A 17,274-nucleotide genomic window follows, 5' to 3' on the forward strand; every position below is an offset into this window, starting at 1 on the left:
ACAAAAGCTAGTTTGTGAATATGTGATCGATTATCCTCAGGAAATAATGGTAAACTAAGGACATCAACAGAACCACTCAATACGACTGACGCCTGACGTATGATCTCCAGAGATAAAAACAAAAGAAAAGGAACTGAGTGAGTTATGGAATTGAGTCGAAACACGATCGCAGGCCGGTGCACGTGCGCTGCTGCAGTGCTCGATAGAGATGAGTCAAGGTCATGTTTGTTTCCATTTTGAACTCAGTAGGGACTGCTTTAGTTGCGAGGTAGGTAAAGGCAATGTGTTTTCTTTCATCAAAGTAAAAACTTAATAAGTAACTATTTCCCGTGCTTCTGTAAAAAGTTCGGTCTTTTAATACTTTTTTTTCATTTATTGCTCCTCATGTGCTCAATTTTTTCGCCGTTTGATTTGAAATTAATTTTTTCTTCCCTTTTTTGCCTGTAGATTTTTGTCGACCGTGGCGGCCGCCTAGTCTTGCCTAGTGGTACAAACTGCTCTGCCTATAGGAATATGCGACACTTTCTTTTAAACACCCTGTATGCAATATAATTAGGTAGGCCTCCGCGGCCAAAGTCAGTCGACATAAATGTTTTCTGGGTATGGTACCGCGTCATAAGAAAATAAATACTGCTGCCGGAGAAAAAATAACGCTTCAACCACGGTTGCAGCGGCCTTCTTCTGGGTCTAACGGTTTTTCTCCAGCAGCAGTAGTTTTTTACATTATGACAGGGTGCCGTGCCCAGAAAACTTTTATGTCGACCATGTATGCGAGATGTATCACAATTTCTATTACAGCGTTCTATGGATTGCAAGGGGACTTAGTAGATAGAGTTTTGTGGAGGAACCCAAGTCCACAAATGTACCGTTTGGCTGTAAAATAAGTTTGAGGATCGTATAACTTTCAAAAGTACCCACACAGCGGAGACAACAAGCCGTAGCCTGCTGCACAGGACGACCCCGCTGTTCGTTCCACAAGGTGTACCTGCGATACGTGTTTCGACACACACGATCGATAATTCCTGCTGTGTTGCCGCCGCCAGAATTCGCATAGAGGGGTCTCAAACACAGGACGTTTCCAACGGCACCAAAAGAAAAAAAAGTGGAGTTAAATCTGGCAGTCGTGGTGACCAAGGAGACGGTCCACGCCGCCCTATCCACCATTCGTCATATGTTTGGTTGAGATTTTCACGGACACCACGTGCAAAATGCTAGGGTGCGTGTCGGAACCGCATTTGCTGGCGGAGTGATAGTCGTCAGAGTTCCAGTAACTGCAACGGTACCTCTTGCCTTCTTCTGCGTTTGTGTGCGTATCGTGAAGCGGGAGATTTAAAAGCGATCCGATCTTCAAACTCATGTTACATCCAAACATTACATTTCTGAACATGAGTTCCTTATCAGAACTTAATCTAGTAACTCCTCTCCACAACACGCAATAGGAAACGCCCTGTACACTAAATAGTACATAATCTAAACTTGTACACTTGCTGCTTGCTTCGTCTTCCGCACAGTCGTGATTGTGTGATTAATCTTTCTTATAACCCCTCTTCTTGAGGTTGTCCTGGGATCTTTCAAAACTGCGTCTCTAAGTGTCCTTTCCAGAAGATTTCAGCAGCTGGAGATTTACAAAATACCAGCCGCTCTAATATACACTCCTGGAAATTGAAATAAGAACACCGTGAATTCATTGTCCCAGGAAGGGGAAACTTTATTGACACATTCCTGGGGTCAGATACATCACATAATCACACTGACAGAACCACAGGCACATAGACACAGGCAACAGAGCATGCACAATGTCGGCACTAGTACAGTGTATATCCACCTTTCGCAGCAATGCAGGCTGCTATTCTCCCATGGAGACGATCGTAGAGATGCTGGATGTAGTCCTGTGGAACGGCTTGCCATGCCATTTCCACCTGGCGCCTCAGTTGGACCAGCGTTCGTGCTGGACGTGCAGACCGCGTGAGACGACGCTTCATCCAGTCCCAAACATGCTCAATGGGGGACAGATCCGGAGATCTTGCTGGCCAGGGTAGTTGACTTGCACCTTCTAGATCACGTTGGGTGGCACGGGATACATGCGGACGTGCATTGTCCTGTTGGAACAGCAAGTTCCCTTGCCGGTCTAGGAATGGTAGAACGATGGGTTCGATGACGGTTTGGATGTACCGTGCACTATTCAGTGTCCCCTCGACGATCACCAGAGGTGTACGGCCAGTGTAGGAGATCGCTCCCCACACCATGATGCCGGGTGTTGGCCCTGTGTGCCTCGGTCGTATGCAGTCCTGATTGTGGCGCTCACCTGCACGGCGCCAAACACGTATACGACCATCATTGGCATCAAGGCAGAAGCGACCCTCATCGCTGAAGACGACACGTCTCCATTCGTCCCTCCATTCACGCCTGTTGCGACACCACTGGAGGTGGGCTGCACGATGTTGGGGCGTGAGCGGAAGACGGCCTAACGGTGTGCGGGACCGTAGCCCAGCTTCATGAGGACGGTTGCGAATGGTCCTCCCCTACGGCACTGCGTAGGATCCTACGGTCTTGGCGTGCATCCGTGCGTCGCTGCGGTCCGGTCCCATGTCGACGGGCACGTGCACCTTTCGCCGACCACTGGCAACAACATCGATGTACTGTGGAGACCTCACGCCCCACGTGTTGAGCAATTCGGTGGTACGTCCACCCGGCCTCCCGGATGCCCACTATACGCCCTCGCTCAAAGTCCGTCAACTGCACATACGGTTCACGTCCACGCTGTCGCGGCATGCTACCAGTATTAAAGACTGCGATGGAGCTCCGTATGCCACGGCAAACTGGCTGCCACTGACGGCGGCGGTGCACAAATGCTGCGCAGCTAGCGCCATTCGACGGCCAACACCGCGGTTCCTGGTGTGTCCGCTGTGCCGTGCGTGTGATCATTGCTTGTACTGTGATCATTGCTTGTACAGCCCTCTCGAAGTGTCCGGAGCAAGTATGGTGGGTCTGACACACCGGTGTCAATGTGTTCTTTTTTCCATTTCCAGGAGTGTACGTCCTGTTCTGTATACAACTGAAGTTGGCGGTGGTTTGTCCAACGCACTGGAGAAGTGGAAGAAACTCTTCCTATGCTTAAATTTTCTAGACGAACATCGAAGTCCATTGCACATACGCATCTTTTTGGGATGTACTTCTGATTTCTCATTTGTTCCAACCTTTTTCGTTTTACTTTATGTCTGTGGGCGCAATCCCAGCCACGCAGCATAAATTTTCATTGGTTCAGGTTATAGAAGAACAAATAACTTCCAGAATGAGATTTTCACTCTGCAGCGGACTGTGCGCTGATATGAAACTTCCTGGCAGATTAAAACTGTGTGCCGGACCGAGACTCGAACTCGGGACCTTTGCTTTTCGCGGGCAAGTGCTCTACCACAGGTCAATCTGTTCCGTTGATTCCTGCCCCCGCATCAAGGTATTCACGATGTGGGAACGGTGTTTCCGTGCATCGTCTCGAAAGACGAAACAATAGCCAAAATGTTGGCAATAGGCTTGAACAAGAAGTCAGAGGATCCTGATCCCATATTTCTTAGCTTTAAAACAGCCAGAGAGTTCTTCCTTCACACTCAATGATCGCTTTCCTCCTAGATATGTGACGATTGTGTTGTATGTAGATTTGTGGGATGCAAGTGAGTGTGATGGAAGCGTCGGTAGAGAAGCGTTAAGTTTGTGTTATGTGATGATAAGGGAGAGAGTGAAACGCAGTGCCGGTACATAGCCTGTTCCTCTCGAATAGCACTGAGCCGTCCGCCGAGGTTAAACTCTCGATCAAATGGACTAATCATCATCAATAGTGTCAAATGCCTCCTCTTCAGCCCGCATCTCGTGGTCGTGCGGTAGCGTTCTCGCTTCCTACGCTCGGGTTCCCGGGTTCGATTCCCGGCGGCGTCAGGGATTTTCTCTGCCTCGTGATGGCCGGGTGTTGTGTGATGTCCTTAGGTTAGTTAGGTTTAAGTAGTTCTATGTTCTAGGGGACTGATGACCATAGATGTTAAGTCCCATAGTGCTCAGAGCCGTTTTTGAAGCCTCCTCTTCGTGAGACACTGGAGAAAGGTTTTGGAAGCTAATCCAGGACATTGGTGCAGCGACTAGTGATGAGGAGTCTTGCGCCAGTACCTGTCGTCTCCTTGCCGGCCAAATAATGGAAATTTAAATTTCTTTTAGCTCCAGGGTTCGAACATCCTTACCGCCGAGTCGAACGCCACCTCGGCTACGGACGGGAGTGCACCTTCCGCAGAACCCTAGAGACTATGAATGCATAAGACGTGTCCCTGACACTGTTGTGACATTGTTTTGATTCTACAGGGTGTTTCAAAAATGACCGGTATATTTGAAACGGCAATAAAAACTAAACGAGCAGCGATAGAAATACACCTTTTGTTGCAATATGCTTGGGACAACAGTACATTTTCAGGCGGACAAACTTTCGAAATTACAATAGTTACCATTTTCAACAACAGATGGCGCTGCAAGTGATGTGAAAGAGAGAGAAGACAACGCAGTCTGTGGGTGCGCCATTCTGTACGTCGTCTTTCTGCTGTAAGCGTGTGCTGTTCACAACGTGCAAGTTTGCTGTGGACAACATGGTTTATTCCTTAGAACAGAGGATTTTTCTGGTGTTGGAATTCCACCGCCTAGAACACAGTGTTGCTACTACAACACGAAGTCTTCAACGGACGTTTTATGTAACCAAAGGACCGAAAAGCGATACAATAAAGGATCTGTTTGAAAAACTTCAACGGACTGGGAACGTGACGGATGAACGTGATGGAAAGGTAGGGCGACCGCGTACGGCAACCACAGAGGGCAACGCGCAGCTAGTGCAGCAGGTGATCCAACAGCGGCCTCGGGTTTCCGTTCGCCATGTTGCAGCTGCGGTCCAAATGACGCCAACGTCTACGTATCGTCTCGTGCGCCAGAGTTTACACCTCTATCCATACAAAATTCAAACGCGGCAACCCCTTAGCGCCGCTACCATTGCTGCACGAGAGACATTCGCTAACGATATAGTGCACAGGATTGATGACGGCGATATGCATGTGGGCAGCATTTGGTTTACTGACGAAGCCTATTTTTACCTGGACGGCTTCGTCAATAAACAGAACTGGCGCATATGAGGAACCGAAAAGCCCCATGTTGCAGTCCCATCGTCCCTGCATCCTCAAAAAGTACTGGTTTGGGCCGCCATTTCTTCCAAAGGAATCATTGGCCCATTTTTCAGATCCGAAACGATTACTGCATCACGCTATCTGGACATTCTTCGTGAATTTGTGGCGGTACAAACTGCCTTAGACGACACTGCGAACACCTCGTGGTTTATGCAAGATGGTGTCCGGCCACATCGCACAGCCAACGACTTTAATTTCCTGAATGTATATTTCTATGATCATGTGATTGCTTTGGGCTATCCGAAACATACAGGAGGCGGCGTGGATTGGCCTCCCTATTCGCCAGACATGAACCCCTGTGACTTCTTTCTGTGGGGACACTTGAAAGACCAGGTGTACCGCCAGAATCCAGAAACAATTGAATAGCTGAAGCAGTACATCTCATCTGCATGTGAAGCCATTCCGACAGACACGTTGTCAAAGGTTTCGGGTAATTTCATTCAGAGACTACGCCATATTATTGCTACGCATGGTGGATATGTGGAAAATATAGTACTATAGAGGTTCCCAGACCGCAGCGCCATCTGTTGTTGACAATTGTAACTACTGTAATTTCGAAAGTTTGTCTGCCTGAAAATGTACTGTTGTCCCAAGCATATTGCAACAAACGGTGTATTTCTATCACTGCTCGTTTAGTTTGTATTGCCGTTTCAAATATACCGGCCATTTTTGAAACACCCTGTATAAGGTACTGTATTTTATTCTAAAGATGCATGTCGCCTTTTTGGTGGAGTAGGCAGACAAACAGGTGCATCTGATCGGGCCCCATTGCACCCCACGTAAGTAAACATGTAAATTCCTCCGCCCCTAACCAGAACGGTGGGCTGTTGGCAAGCTGGATGCGTAGTCACTTGATGTTTTCGACATACTCTGATTTTGTCATCATAATGTACCGAAGTGCACAACACTTCATTACTCCAGGCAGTCTGTTTCCATGCGGCGACAGCATAACTGAATTGTCCCTCCGCTCAAGATAACTAGTATGCCCTCTAGCGTGCGATGATCAGAGTTACATGTACGGAGCAGTACTCTATCGAAAAGAGAGAAGGAAGCTCTGTGGGGTACAGCTCTTCACTAACTGTTGTGCAGCACTGAACTGCAGGGTTATTTACTGCACTGCACCCATCTACACGCTGTTGTAATCGTCACAGTCAACGCCTACCCCCTTTGTCAACATGCTAGTACCCTTGACAGCGGACTCTGGTGGCAGCATTTTCTCGTGAATCGAGGTAAGCATCCTTGACACAGTGGTGGTGCGAAAGTCCAGTGCTCGTACAGTACCGGAGGTGTTCCGCAAGGGTCGAGTACCCTGGTGTAGACGCGTTTAAACGCGCTGATATTGCGACTCACAATCAGCTGAAGCCCGGTAAAGAGACCAAGGATAGTGCAGTCACGTGACAGACACACCGAGCTGTTCCATTCCTAGTAGCGACAGGAGCGCTCTCTTCTCAATCTAAAACTACTGTTATTGCTTTAGTGGGTATACTAACGGTGCAGCAAACAGACAATCACCATTCGTTTTGCTGCCGCTCTTCAGTTCTGGCTCGACAGAAGATGTCAAAGAGTCATCTCAAAACATATTAAATTTCGAGGAGTACCCAAATTTGGATGAGAGTTTTTGCTTGAGATCTAAACCGAACAGAGTCAGTCTTTATGCTTACCTAATTATAGTTCAGTGATTTGGATAACTCGTTTCTACTAGCAACCCAGATTTGCTTTGAAAAATCAAGAAAAATTCCAGTGAAAGTTGTCAAAAAAGTAGTCCAGTTCAAACTCTAGAATAGCCTGCCTTCTGTGAAATGGGTTTCTCATACTCCTGAATTCGAAAATTTCACTACTGTATCTTCAATACAATACCGATTACTCACATTCTTGCACAAAACTGCGCTGAGAGATTACTCTCTAGTGAGTCTGGCATATCAGGAAAACAAGGAAAAACCAAAGGGAGTATTGTCAGCGTGATTACACGTGAACTGGAAAGTGTGAGCAAAACATGGCGATGTTCTGACGTGTTTGTCTATTCCATTATTGGGTTAGAAGTTTGTAGCATTCAACGCTCATTATTGATCTTCACTCACTGCTAGACTGATGGGAAACAATAGTAACTGCCGCCGTACAGATATATGAACATTAACTCACTGACCTGCATTGTGCAAGAATTTTGTCGGTCAAAAATACAATATTCAGAAAACTTGTGACAATATCCACAGAAACAGTCGAGAAGTGAATTCTTGTAATTTCACACCCTTTTTAAGCACTGATGAAAGCTAGCATTAATTTCGCTATAAAAACTGATATGCACCTCAAATTTTGAAATACGAACCTTTATACAACATCTAATACAGGCTGTAAGTCTCCAGCGGCCTTTCTGTCTACGAGACCTTAAACTTTGACCTTCGCCCTTACTTCGAATACATCCAAGTTTTGAAAGAATAGTACCTCTAATGAGATAATAACATATTCCGTATAATGTGAGACGCCGCGTGGTTTTCTTCCGAGCACGTTATCACCTGGTGTAGCTGAGGATGCAGGCTCCTGGTCTGCACTCCCTGGAGAACCTCGCGTCCTAATCCTACATTGTTTCAAAAGACGGGAAGAAAGAGAACTAATTACTGTCAGTACTACTCTCGTCTGAGAAAAAAGAGGAAATGTGTGCCGTCTGGAGTGGTTTCCCGCCAAGCCACTGAACCTACTCCTTTGTAGCTTTTCCGTCTCATTTGCAGTTTTTATTTTATGCCCCCCCCCCCCCCCTCCCCACCGACCATTTTCCTGTTCCGCGTACAAGATCCATTTTTGCAGACACTGCAGACTTCGTGTCGGGGTACCTCTCACAGACTATAGCTTAATGGACTCTGACAGCTACGGAGCTCCTAACACTAACGTGGAAAAGTTAGGAAGAGAAAGAAACGTTGTTTCCTACAGCTCTACGGTCAGAAATTACGTTAACTCAGAAAGTTAAATGGTAATTTTTGGGTGTGGCTATTCGCGAAGCAATAATGTCTATAACAATCGTTCCTGTAAGAGACACAGGAAACGTAGCAGGCAATTTAGTTGTTAACTATTTTCTAGGCCACTTCCATTTTACTACAACTGCTGTAACGTAAGTCAGTCAGGCAAAAAAAAATTGTTCAAATGGCTATGAGCACTATGGGACTTAACTTCTGAGGTCATCAGTCCCATAGAACTTAGAACTACTTAAACCTAACTAACCTAAGGACATCACACACATCCATGCCCCAGGCAGGATTCGAACATGCGACCGTAGAAGTCGCGCGATTACAGACTTTAGCGCCGAGAACCGCTCGACCACCCCGGCCGACACTCAAGTCATATACACTCATGATCATAAATTAAGGATAATGCTGATACATGGTGAAACAACGCTCTGATGGGCGGTTTGCTGGTTTAAATCACCTCGGGGTATGACCATGCGGTGCATTTGACCTTCAGTCGTGGCACGGTGGCGCTAGCGGCAGTCCACTTACGCACAGGTGTGTTGGTGCATGTCAGTGTACGGTGCAGTAAGTAAGTGTGCAAACGTTTTCAGACTTGATAATGGTGACTGTGTGTTGAAAATGGCTCGAAGAACTCATACTGATGACGTTATGAGCGGTACAATAGTAGGGCGACTGGAGGCTGGTCAAACCAGCAGGTCGTAGCACGGACTCTCCGTGTGCCACAAAGTGTGATGTCAAGATTATCGCAGCGATTCCAACAGACAGGAAACGTGTCCAGGCGCTACAGTACGTGACGTCCACAGTGTACAACACCATAAGAAGACCGATATCTCACCATCAGTGCCCGCAGACGGCCACGGAGTACTGCAGGTACCCTTGCTCGGGACCGTACCGCAGCCACTGGAACATTTGTGTCCAGACACTCAGTCTACAGACGAGTGAACAGACATGGTTTATTCGCCTGAAGACCTGTAAGGTGCATTCCACTGACCCCTGGTCACAGGAGAGCCCGTAAAGCCTGGTGTCAAGAACAACGTACATGGTCATTGGAACAGTGGTCCCAGGTTATGATCACGGACGAGTCCAGATATAGTCTGAACAGTGATCCTCGCCGGGTTTTCATCTGGTGTGAACCAGGAACCAGATAGCAACCCTTTAATGTCCATGAAAGGTACCTGTATGGAGGTTTTGGTTTGGTGGTGTGGGCTGGGATTATGACTGGTGCAAGTACTCCCCTGCATGTCTTTGACAGAGGAACTGCAACAGGTCAGGTGTATCGGGACTTCATTTTGCACCAGTATGTCCACCTTTTGAGGGGTACAGACGGCCCCACCCTCCTCCTGATGGTTGATAACGCACGGCCCCACCGAGCTGCCATCGTGGAGGAGTACCAGGCGAATGGAGTGGCCTGCCTATCCTTCAGACCTAAACCCCAACGACCACGTCTGGGATGCTCTCAGTCGACGTATAACTGCACGTTTTCAAACCCCTAGGACAGTTCAGGAGCTCCTACAGGCACTGGTGCAAGAATGGGAGCCTATACCCTAGCAGCTGCTCGACCACCTGATCCAGAGTATGCCAACCAGTTGTGCGGCCTGTGTACGCGCGCATGGTGATCATATGCCATATTGATGTCGGGATACATGCGCAGTAAACAGTGGCGTTTTGTAGCAGATGTGTTTAGGGACGGTTTTCTCAACTTATCACCTATACCGTGGACTTACAGATCTGTGCCGTGTTTGTTCCCTATGTGCCTATGTTATTAGTGCCAGCTTTGTGTAGTGCCACGTTGTGTGGCCCATATTCTGCAATTATCCTTAATTTATGAGCATGAGTGTATATTACTCGGTCGACTTTCTCACTTCGCTGTCCGAAGCTGCACTCCTTTGCCGCCAGAGAGCTCCGAATTGCAGGGTGTAACAGGGCTGCGTCTAGAGTCACTATACCACCGCATGAGAAAGCGTCCTGTAATGGAGTTTCTAACCGCAGAAAACGTATCTCCAATTGAAATCCACAGAAGAATTAAAGGAGTGAACGGTTATGACTGTATCGACATCAGTGATGTGCGACGTTGGGTTGTTCGCGTTCCTAATGAAGGAAACGGTGGTGCTAACTCAACCTGAGTCAGAGTGTGGTCGCAGTGGACGACCACGTACGGCACCCGATGAGGCTCATCAGAATCAGGTTGTGACCTCATCGGAGAAAATCGTCGGATAACACAGACACAGATTTCAGGTAAATGTGGCATATCTCGAGACCAGGTAAAAGTCATCCTTGCCGAAATGCGGCCCCCAATGTTGTGTGCACGGTGGGTGTCTCGAATGCCGACTCTTGACGTGAAGCAGAAAAAATAGGACATCTGTCAACCATTTCTTTTGCGTTCTGAGGGACAGGCTAATGGGTTCCTTGACAACTTTCTGGTAGAAGATGAAAGGTTGGTTCAGCATTTTGAGCCCGAAAACAATGTGGCGTCAATGGAAATCCGCCACAAAGCATCACAGATGCCAAAAAGTTCAAGACCTTGCCATCAGCACACAAATTCATGCTCATAGAGTACTGCGATACTCAAGGTGTGGTACATTTTGAATGCACGACTAAAGGTATCACCACTAACTCTGCAAGGTACTGCGAGACCCTCAGAAAATTGAAAGCACCAAATGAGAGTTCGTCCACATGTGGAGCACTCTCTTACTCAGCACGACAATGCCAGGCCACACACTAGCGCTGCTACATCTGCAGCAATCCAGTCCCTTCGGTTCTCTGCCATCGGTCGTCCTCCATATACTCCCGACCTGCACCATCCGATTTTCATCTCTTTACATAAGTTAAAGAACACCTTCAAGAACTTCACTTTGATGGTGATGAAGCGATGCTATCAAAGGTGTGGTTGTGGTTCCGTCAGCAAAGTCAGACATCTTGCAATCATGGTATTAACAGACTGGTCTCTCGTTGGGAGGTTGGTTCACTATGGCCGACTATGGTGAGAAATAAATATGTACACTCCTGGAAATTAAAATAAGAACACCGTGAATTCATTGTCCCAGGAAGGGGAAACTTTATTGACACATTCCTGGGGTCAGATACAACACATGATCACACTGACAGAATCACAGGCACATAGCCACAGGCAACAGAGCATGCACAATGTCGGCACTAGTACAGTGTATATCCACCTTTCGCAGCAATGCAGGCTGCTATTCTCCCATGGAGACGATCGTAGAGATGCTGGATGTAGTCCTGTGGAACGGCTTGCCATGCCATTTCCACCTGGCGCCTCAGTTGGACCAGCGTTCGTGCTGGACGTGCAGACCGCGTGAGACGACGCTTCATCCAGTCCCAAACATGCTCAATGGGGGACAGATCCGGAAATCTTGCTGGCCAGGGTAGTTGACTTACACCTTCTAGAGCACGTTGGGTGGCACGGGATACATGCGGACGTGCATTGTCCTGTTGGAACAGCAAGTTCCCTTGCCGGTCTAGGAATGGTAGAACGATGGGTTCGAGGACGGTTTGGATGTACCGTGCACTATTCAGTGTCCCCTCGACGATCACCAGAGGTGTACGGCCAGTGTAGGAGATCGCTCCCCACACCATGATGCCGGGTGTTGGCCCTGTGTGCCTCGGTCGTATGCAGTCCTGATTGTGGCGCTCACCTGCACGGCGCCAAACACGCATACGACCATCATCGGCACCAAGTCAGAAGCGACTCTCATCGCTGAAGACGACACGTCTCCATTCGTCCCTCCATTCACGCCTGTCGCGACACCACTGGAGGCGGGCTGCACGATGTTGGGGCGTGAGACGGTTGCGAATGGTCCTCGCCGATACCCCAGGAGCAACAGTGTCCCTAATTTGCTGGGAAGTGGCGATGCGGTCCCCTACGGCACTGCGTAGGATCCTACGGTCTTGGCGTGCATCCGTGCGTCGCTGCGGTCCGGTCCCAGGTCGACGGACACGTGCACCTTCCGCCGACCACTGGCGAAAACATCGATGTACTGTGGAGACCTCACGCCCCACGTGTTGAGCAATTCGGCGGTACGTCCACCCGGCCTCCCGCATGCCCACTATACGCCCTCGCTCAAAGTCCGTCAACTGCACATACGGTTCACGTCCACGCTGTCGAGGCATGCTACCAGTGTTAAAGACTGCGATGGAGCTCCGTATGCCACGGCAAACTGGCTGCCACTGACGGCGGCGGTGCACAAATACTGCGCAGCTAGTGCCATTCGACGGCCAACACCGCGGTTCCTGGTGTGTCCGCTGTGCGGTGCGTGTGATCATTGCTTGTACAGCCCTCTCGCAGTGTTCGGAGCAAGTATGGTGGGTCTGACACACCGGTGTCAATGTGTTCTTTTTTCCATTTCCAGGAGTGTATATATGAAGAATAAAGATGCACAATGTTAATAAAGTTTGTTCTATTTAAAACGTTTTAGGGGTTTTGGCATGAAAACTTCTTAGACATTATTTTTCAGCACTGGCTGCTTTGAATTGATGGTGCTTTACATAGGACGCGCTACAGAAACTGAGGAGGCGCGCCGAGAACGTGTTTTATCAGGCGACTTACCCCTCCTGCATGAGTAAATTCGAATCTCGATCCGAATTCCTAACCTATTGCTCCATCTGCAAACGCTTAAAGCAGGGCTAAATGATAGATGTTACTGATTTTTCCGGAATAAGTAGCCACACTTCGGTTCGCCCTGTAAAATATGTACCGTAAGTAAATGAAGTTGACCTGTATTTTCTTTGTTAAGGCGCAGGAACTTACAGAACGACTAAATATGAACTGAATAAAGATTGGTTCAAATGGCTCAAGCACTATGGGACTTAACATCTGAGGTCATCAGTCCCCTACACTTAGAACTACTTAAACCTAACTAACCTAAGGACATCACACACATCCATGCCCGAGGCAGGATTCGAACATGCGACCGTAGCAGCAGCGCGGTTCCGGACTGAAGCGCCTAGAATCTCTCGGCCACAGCGGCCAGCAATAGAGATTGGAGTGAGAACTTGTTAATACTAGTGAAGTTTGGAAGGTATGGAGAATATCTAGCGTCATATAAAAGCTTTGAATTTTTCTGTAAGGTATGCTTACATAGCTCAAGAGGTGCCCTGAAGACAATATATATCACATAAAAGGCAAAAGAAAACAATCTGACTGCGTGCCTCATTTGGAATGGGATACAGAACTGACGAAGTGAAGAACAATATGACTTTATTTTCTTATCTCCTTTTTGACGAGCAACTATACATTTGCTCACAGCAACACAGTGTTGAGCCAAAACATTAAGACCACTGCCCACCTCTAGATAGAATACCAACTAGAGGCGATGTGGGCACGTGACGTGGTAAGGAAAATATATAATTGAAACAAAGACGAATGAGGAATCACTGTAGCGAAGATACGTGCAGCGAATGCAGCAGTTCAGTGACGTAAATGACTTTGTCAAAGAGCAGACGTTGATGGCCCGGCGCCTGGGAACGATCATCTTGCTAACGGCTAATATGTTAGGCAGTTCTTGCCCTACTTTCGTAAGCATCTACAAAAAGTGGTTGCAGCACGATGAAACTACAAATAGGTGAGAAGGTATCGGACGTCCACGCCTCATCAAAGAAAGTGCAGGTCGAAGGCTTGCCCACTCTGCAGAGCAGACAGGCACATCTAACCTGTTCCCATGATGCCCACTAACAGTGTCTATTACGGCTGCAATAGCCGGGCCATCATTGGCATTTAAACACGAATCAATTCAAACGTGCGTCTGATAGAATTAATGATGTTTTTTATTCCACCAGGCCGGTGGTCGTGTCCGGGTTTGCCAAAAAAACAAATGGTTCAAATGGCTCTGAGCACTATGGGACTTAACATTTGAGGTCATCAGTCCCCTAGAACGTAGAACTACTTAAACCTAATTAACCTAAGGATATCATCCACATCCATGCCCGAGTCAGGATTCGAACCTGCGGACGTAGCGGTCGCGCAGTTCCAGACTGAAGCGCCTAGAACCGCTCGGCCACAACGGCCGGCACGGATATGCCGTCAACCATGGACATATGTTGATGGGAACAGTATTGTACTCTGAGGCACATTCATCTGGGCTTCCGCGGGACATGTGGTAGCAATGGACAGAACCATGACAGCTGAAAAGTACGTGAACATAACTGCAGTCGACCTGCGTCCTTTCATGCTTGATGTCTTGCCTGACCGCGATGATATTTTTCAGTAGGATAACTGTCCATATCAGAATGCCAGAATAGTGCTACAGTGGTCTGACAGCAGGATAGTAGATTCAATATGATGGTTTGGACACCAAATTCCCGAACACGACTGAGCGCACATGTGACGCTATCAGGCAGCAACTCTACACTCATAAACTCTCGGCCCATAATATACGAGAACTGGGTGACCTGTTCAGAGACATCTTGCGCCATATAGCTCCGGAAGCCTATCAAGGAATTTGCCAAGCAGAATCGCTGCTATTTTGCCTTCCAAAGTTGGACTATCATCAGGTGGTCATAAAGTTTTGGGGATCAGAGTCCACCAGAGGGGGACAATCTTCTGCCACACACCTTTCTCAGTGTAGTCCATCAGGCACCATGTCATTCGCAAATATCTCAAATTTCTCTTTAAAACGTCAGGGTGATTCATCTACTGTTACATTTAATGAAGAATGTAGTTGTATTCACCACGTTACTCTAGCACACTGGCTACATCACAGCCAACTTAACACCATTTATATCAGCAACTCCAAGAAACTCATTCGTCTCAATCTGTAATTTTACAGCATTTCGTAAGAAATTTTTGGACCGAATCACTTTTTATTTAAACAAATTTGTTGAAGCCTTCCTACGGTGACAGTAAGTTACACATTATGCAGAATAATCACTGAATAACAAACACACATCATAAACATCGATTTATAGTAGCATTATGAAACATATACTGTGTTCCAACGTTATACAATACCTCAAATATGTCACATTTTCTTATTAATTGAAGGGAAGTTATCTATTCAAGCCAAAGTATTATATGTTGTCCTACAAGGCAGCGTTACACGTCGTCTGCTCTTCCTGATCTATACAAACGATTCCTTTCTGATATTGTTTGCAGTTGATGTGATTTACTTTCTAATAAAGTCATAAGCAAATCTAAATAAATTACAAAATGATTCAGACATTAAATCTGCACGATGAAAAAAATGGCAATTGACTTCAAACAATAAAAAATGTATCATCCTCTAAGTTGATTACCAACAAAAAATTTTACATTTCAGTAAAAGACAAATCATACAAATTTAAAAGTTGTAGAATTAAAGAAATACGTAAGGATTACAGTAACGAAGAACTTAAACTGTATACAAAATTTTGTGATGTAGGCAAAACAGACTGTTTTATTGGCAGAATACTACTAAATTTACCAAAGATACTGCTGACATACGCTTGTCCATGCTTTTCTGGAGTACTGCTGCGCAGTAAAGGATCCTTCTGCTAATCACGCACTTGAAGGTCCTTTTGCGGAGGACGCTGAGGGCTAAACTTGTAATTGGCTTAGCACATTGGTTGGTGGGACAAGCTCCGCATCCTTCTCCTGGGGCAGCTACCTTACAGTTTATAAAAGAAATGAACATGTAATGGGTCACTACAACGCAGAACTGATGCGAAAGTTGATGGTGAGCATCTAGAACAGTGTTTCTCAACCTTGGGGATAATTAGTCGCTGAGAGGCAAAATGAAATTTTCTGAGGGGTCAAATGTAATCTATTCGATTCTGTATCACTAACGAAACTAAATAATTTTCCAAAGATAATTACTGCTATCACGATTTTGTAAGACTCTAATACTGTTTACATAAGTTATCAATAATTACTTTTTATCAATTAGCAGCATTAATGCGGTGGAGGTTACAGGTTCCTCCATTGGCCACCCACTACACACGTATGTTGTGCTTTGTCCAGTATATCGCTGTTCATAACAGTGAGACATATACATAACAGATGCTAGACCTACCTGAAAAATGTCTTCTCCACGTTGTAGATAGTAACTTCAGTAGTTCAGAAATTGCTTCATTAGTTTCTCAAAGACAGGTTATTGCATGCTGACTGCGAACACAGGAGGTGGTCACATTACTAATAATATAATATGCTACACTAGTAATAACACAAAAATGACCACTACATTCACGACACTGCCAAAAGGGCTAGTATAGCACTGTAAGCAGTATTATTATTATTATTATCATTGAGTGGTTCAACGCAAAGCATTAACAGTCTGAAGTGGTCCAATTTCTGCCTGTTTAGAAGTAAGGATTGACAAATAGGAAGTATAGTGCTCACACCCGAATATGGTTGATTTTAGATGGGGTTGCAGTGTGCAGGTCAATCAAGTGCCACAATGGAGAGGAGTAATAACAGTGGAAGCATGTTTTGTAACCAGTGTCTACAATCACTGTAGATAGTTTGCTTTCTTATCTGAGAGGGAGTTGCGGGTAGCACTTCCGATGCACCACGAATTCCGTCGTCATGCATTCTAACACTACACACACACTAACTATCATTCGTCTTTTACATCTATCATCACTTAAAAAATAAAATTGTTCGAAGAAAAGTCTTTCACTTTAGAGTCTAGTTAGGTGTGAAAGTGACAATGTACGGGACGGAGCGTGAGGTGTGGGGGGGACGGGAGAAGCAATGAACGGCAGGTGGTGGGGAGAAGAACGGGGGTACTAGCTAATGTCTGATAGCACTCTGAAAAAATGGTTCAAATGGCTCCAAGCACTATGGGACTTAACATCGGAGGTCATCAGTCCCCTAGACTGAGAACTACTTAAACCTAATTAACCTAAGGACATCACACACATCCATGCCCGAGGCAGGATTCGAACCTGCGACCGCAGCAGCAGCACGGTTCCGGACTGAAGCGTCTAGAACCGCTCGGCCATAGCGACCGACGATACCACTCTGAGGTCACAGTCTAAGAAGGGTTCGGAACCACTCTTGGCTCATTTTCCTCAATAATAATAATAATAATAACATCAATAATAATGATAACCACTACACACTACACCAAGCACGAATCAAAACTAATTTCACGGTTGTTACTTTATTGATACTGCGT

At 46.5% G+C, this 17,274-nt stretch overlaps 1 protein-coding gene across 6 annotated transcripts in view; it reads left to right on the forward strand.

Annotated features, from left to right (window-relative positions):
• The window catches only part of LOC126334777 (agrin-like), an 884,963-nt gene that overhangs the window by 742,799 nt on the left and 124,890 nt on the right, over positions 1–17,274 (forward strand). The window lies entirely within an intron of this gene.

The sequence above is a fragment of the Schistocerca gregaria genome, chromosome 2, assembly GCF_023897955.1.
Source record: "Schistocerca gregaria isolate iqSchGreg1 chromosome 2, iqSchGreg1.2, whole genome shotgun sequence".
In the NCBI taxonomy this organism is placed as follows: domain Eukaryota; kingdom Metazoa; phylum Arthropoda; class Insecta; order Orthoptera; family Acrididae; genus Schistocerca; species Schistocerca gregaria.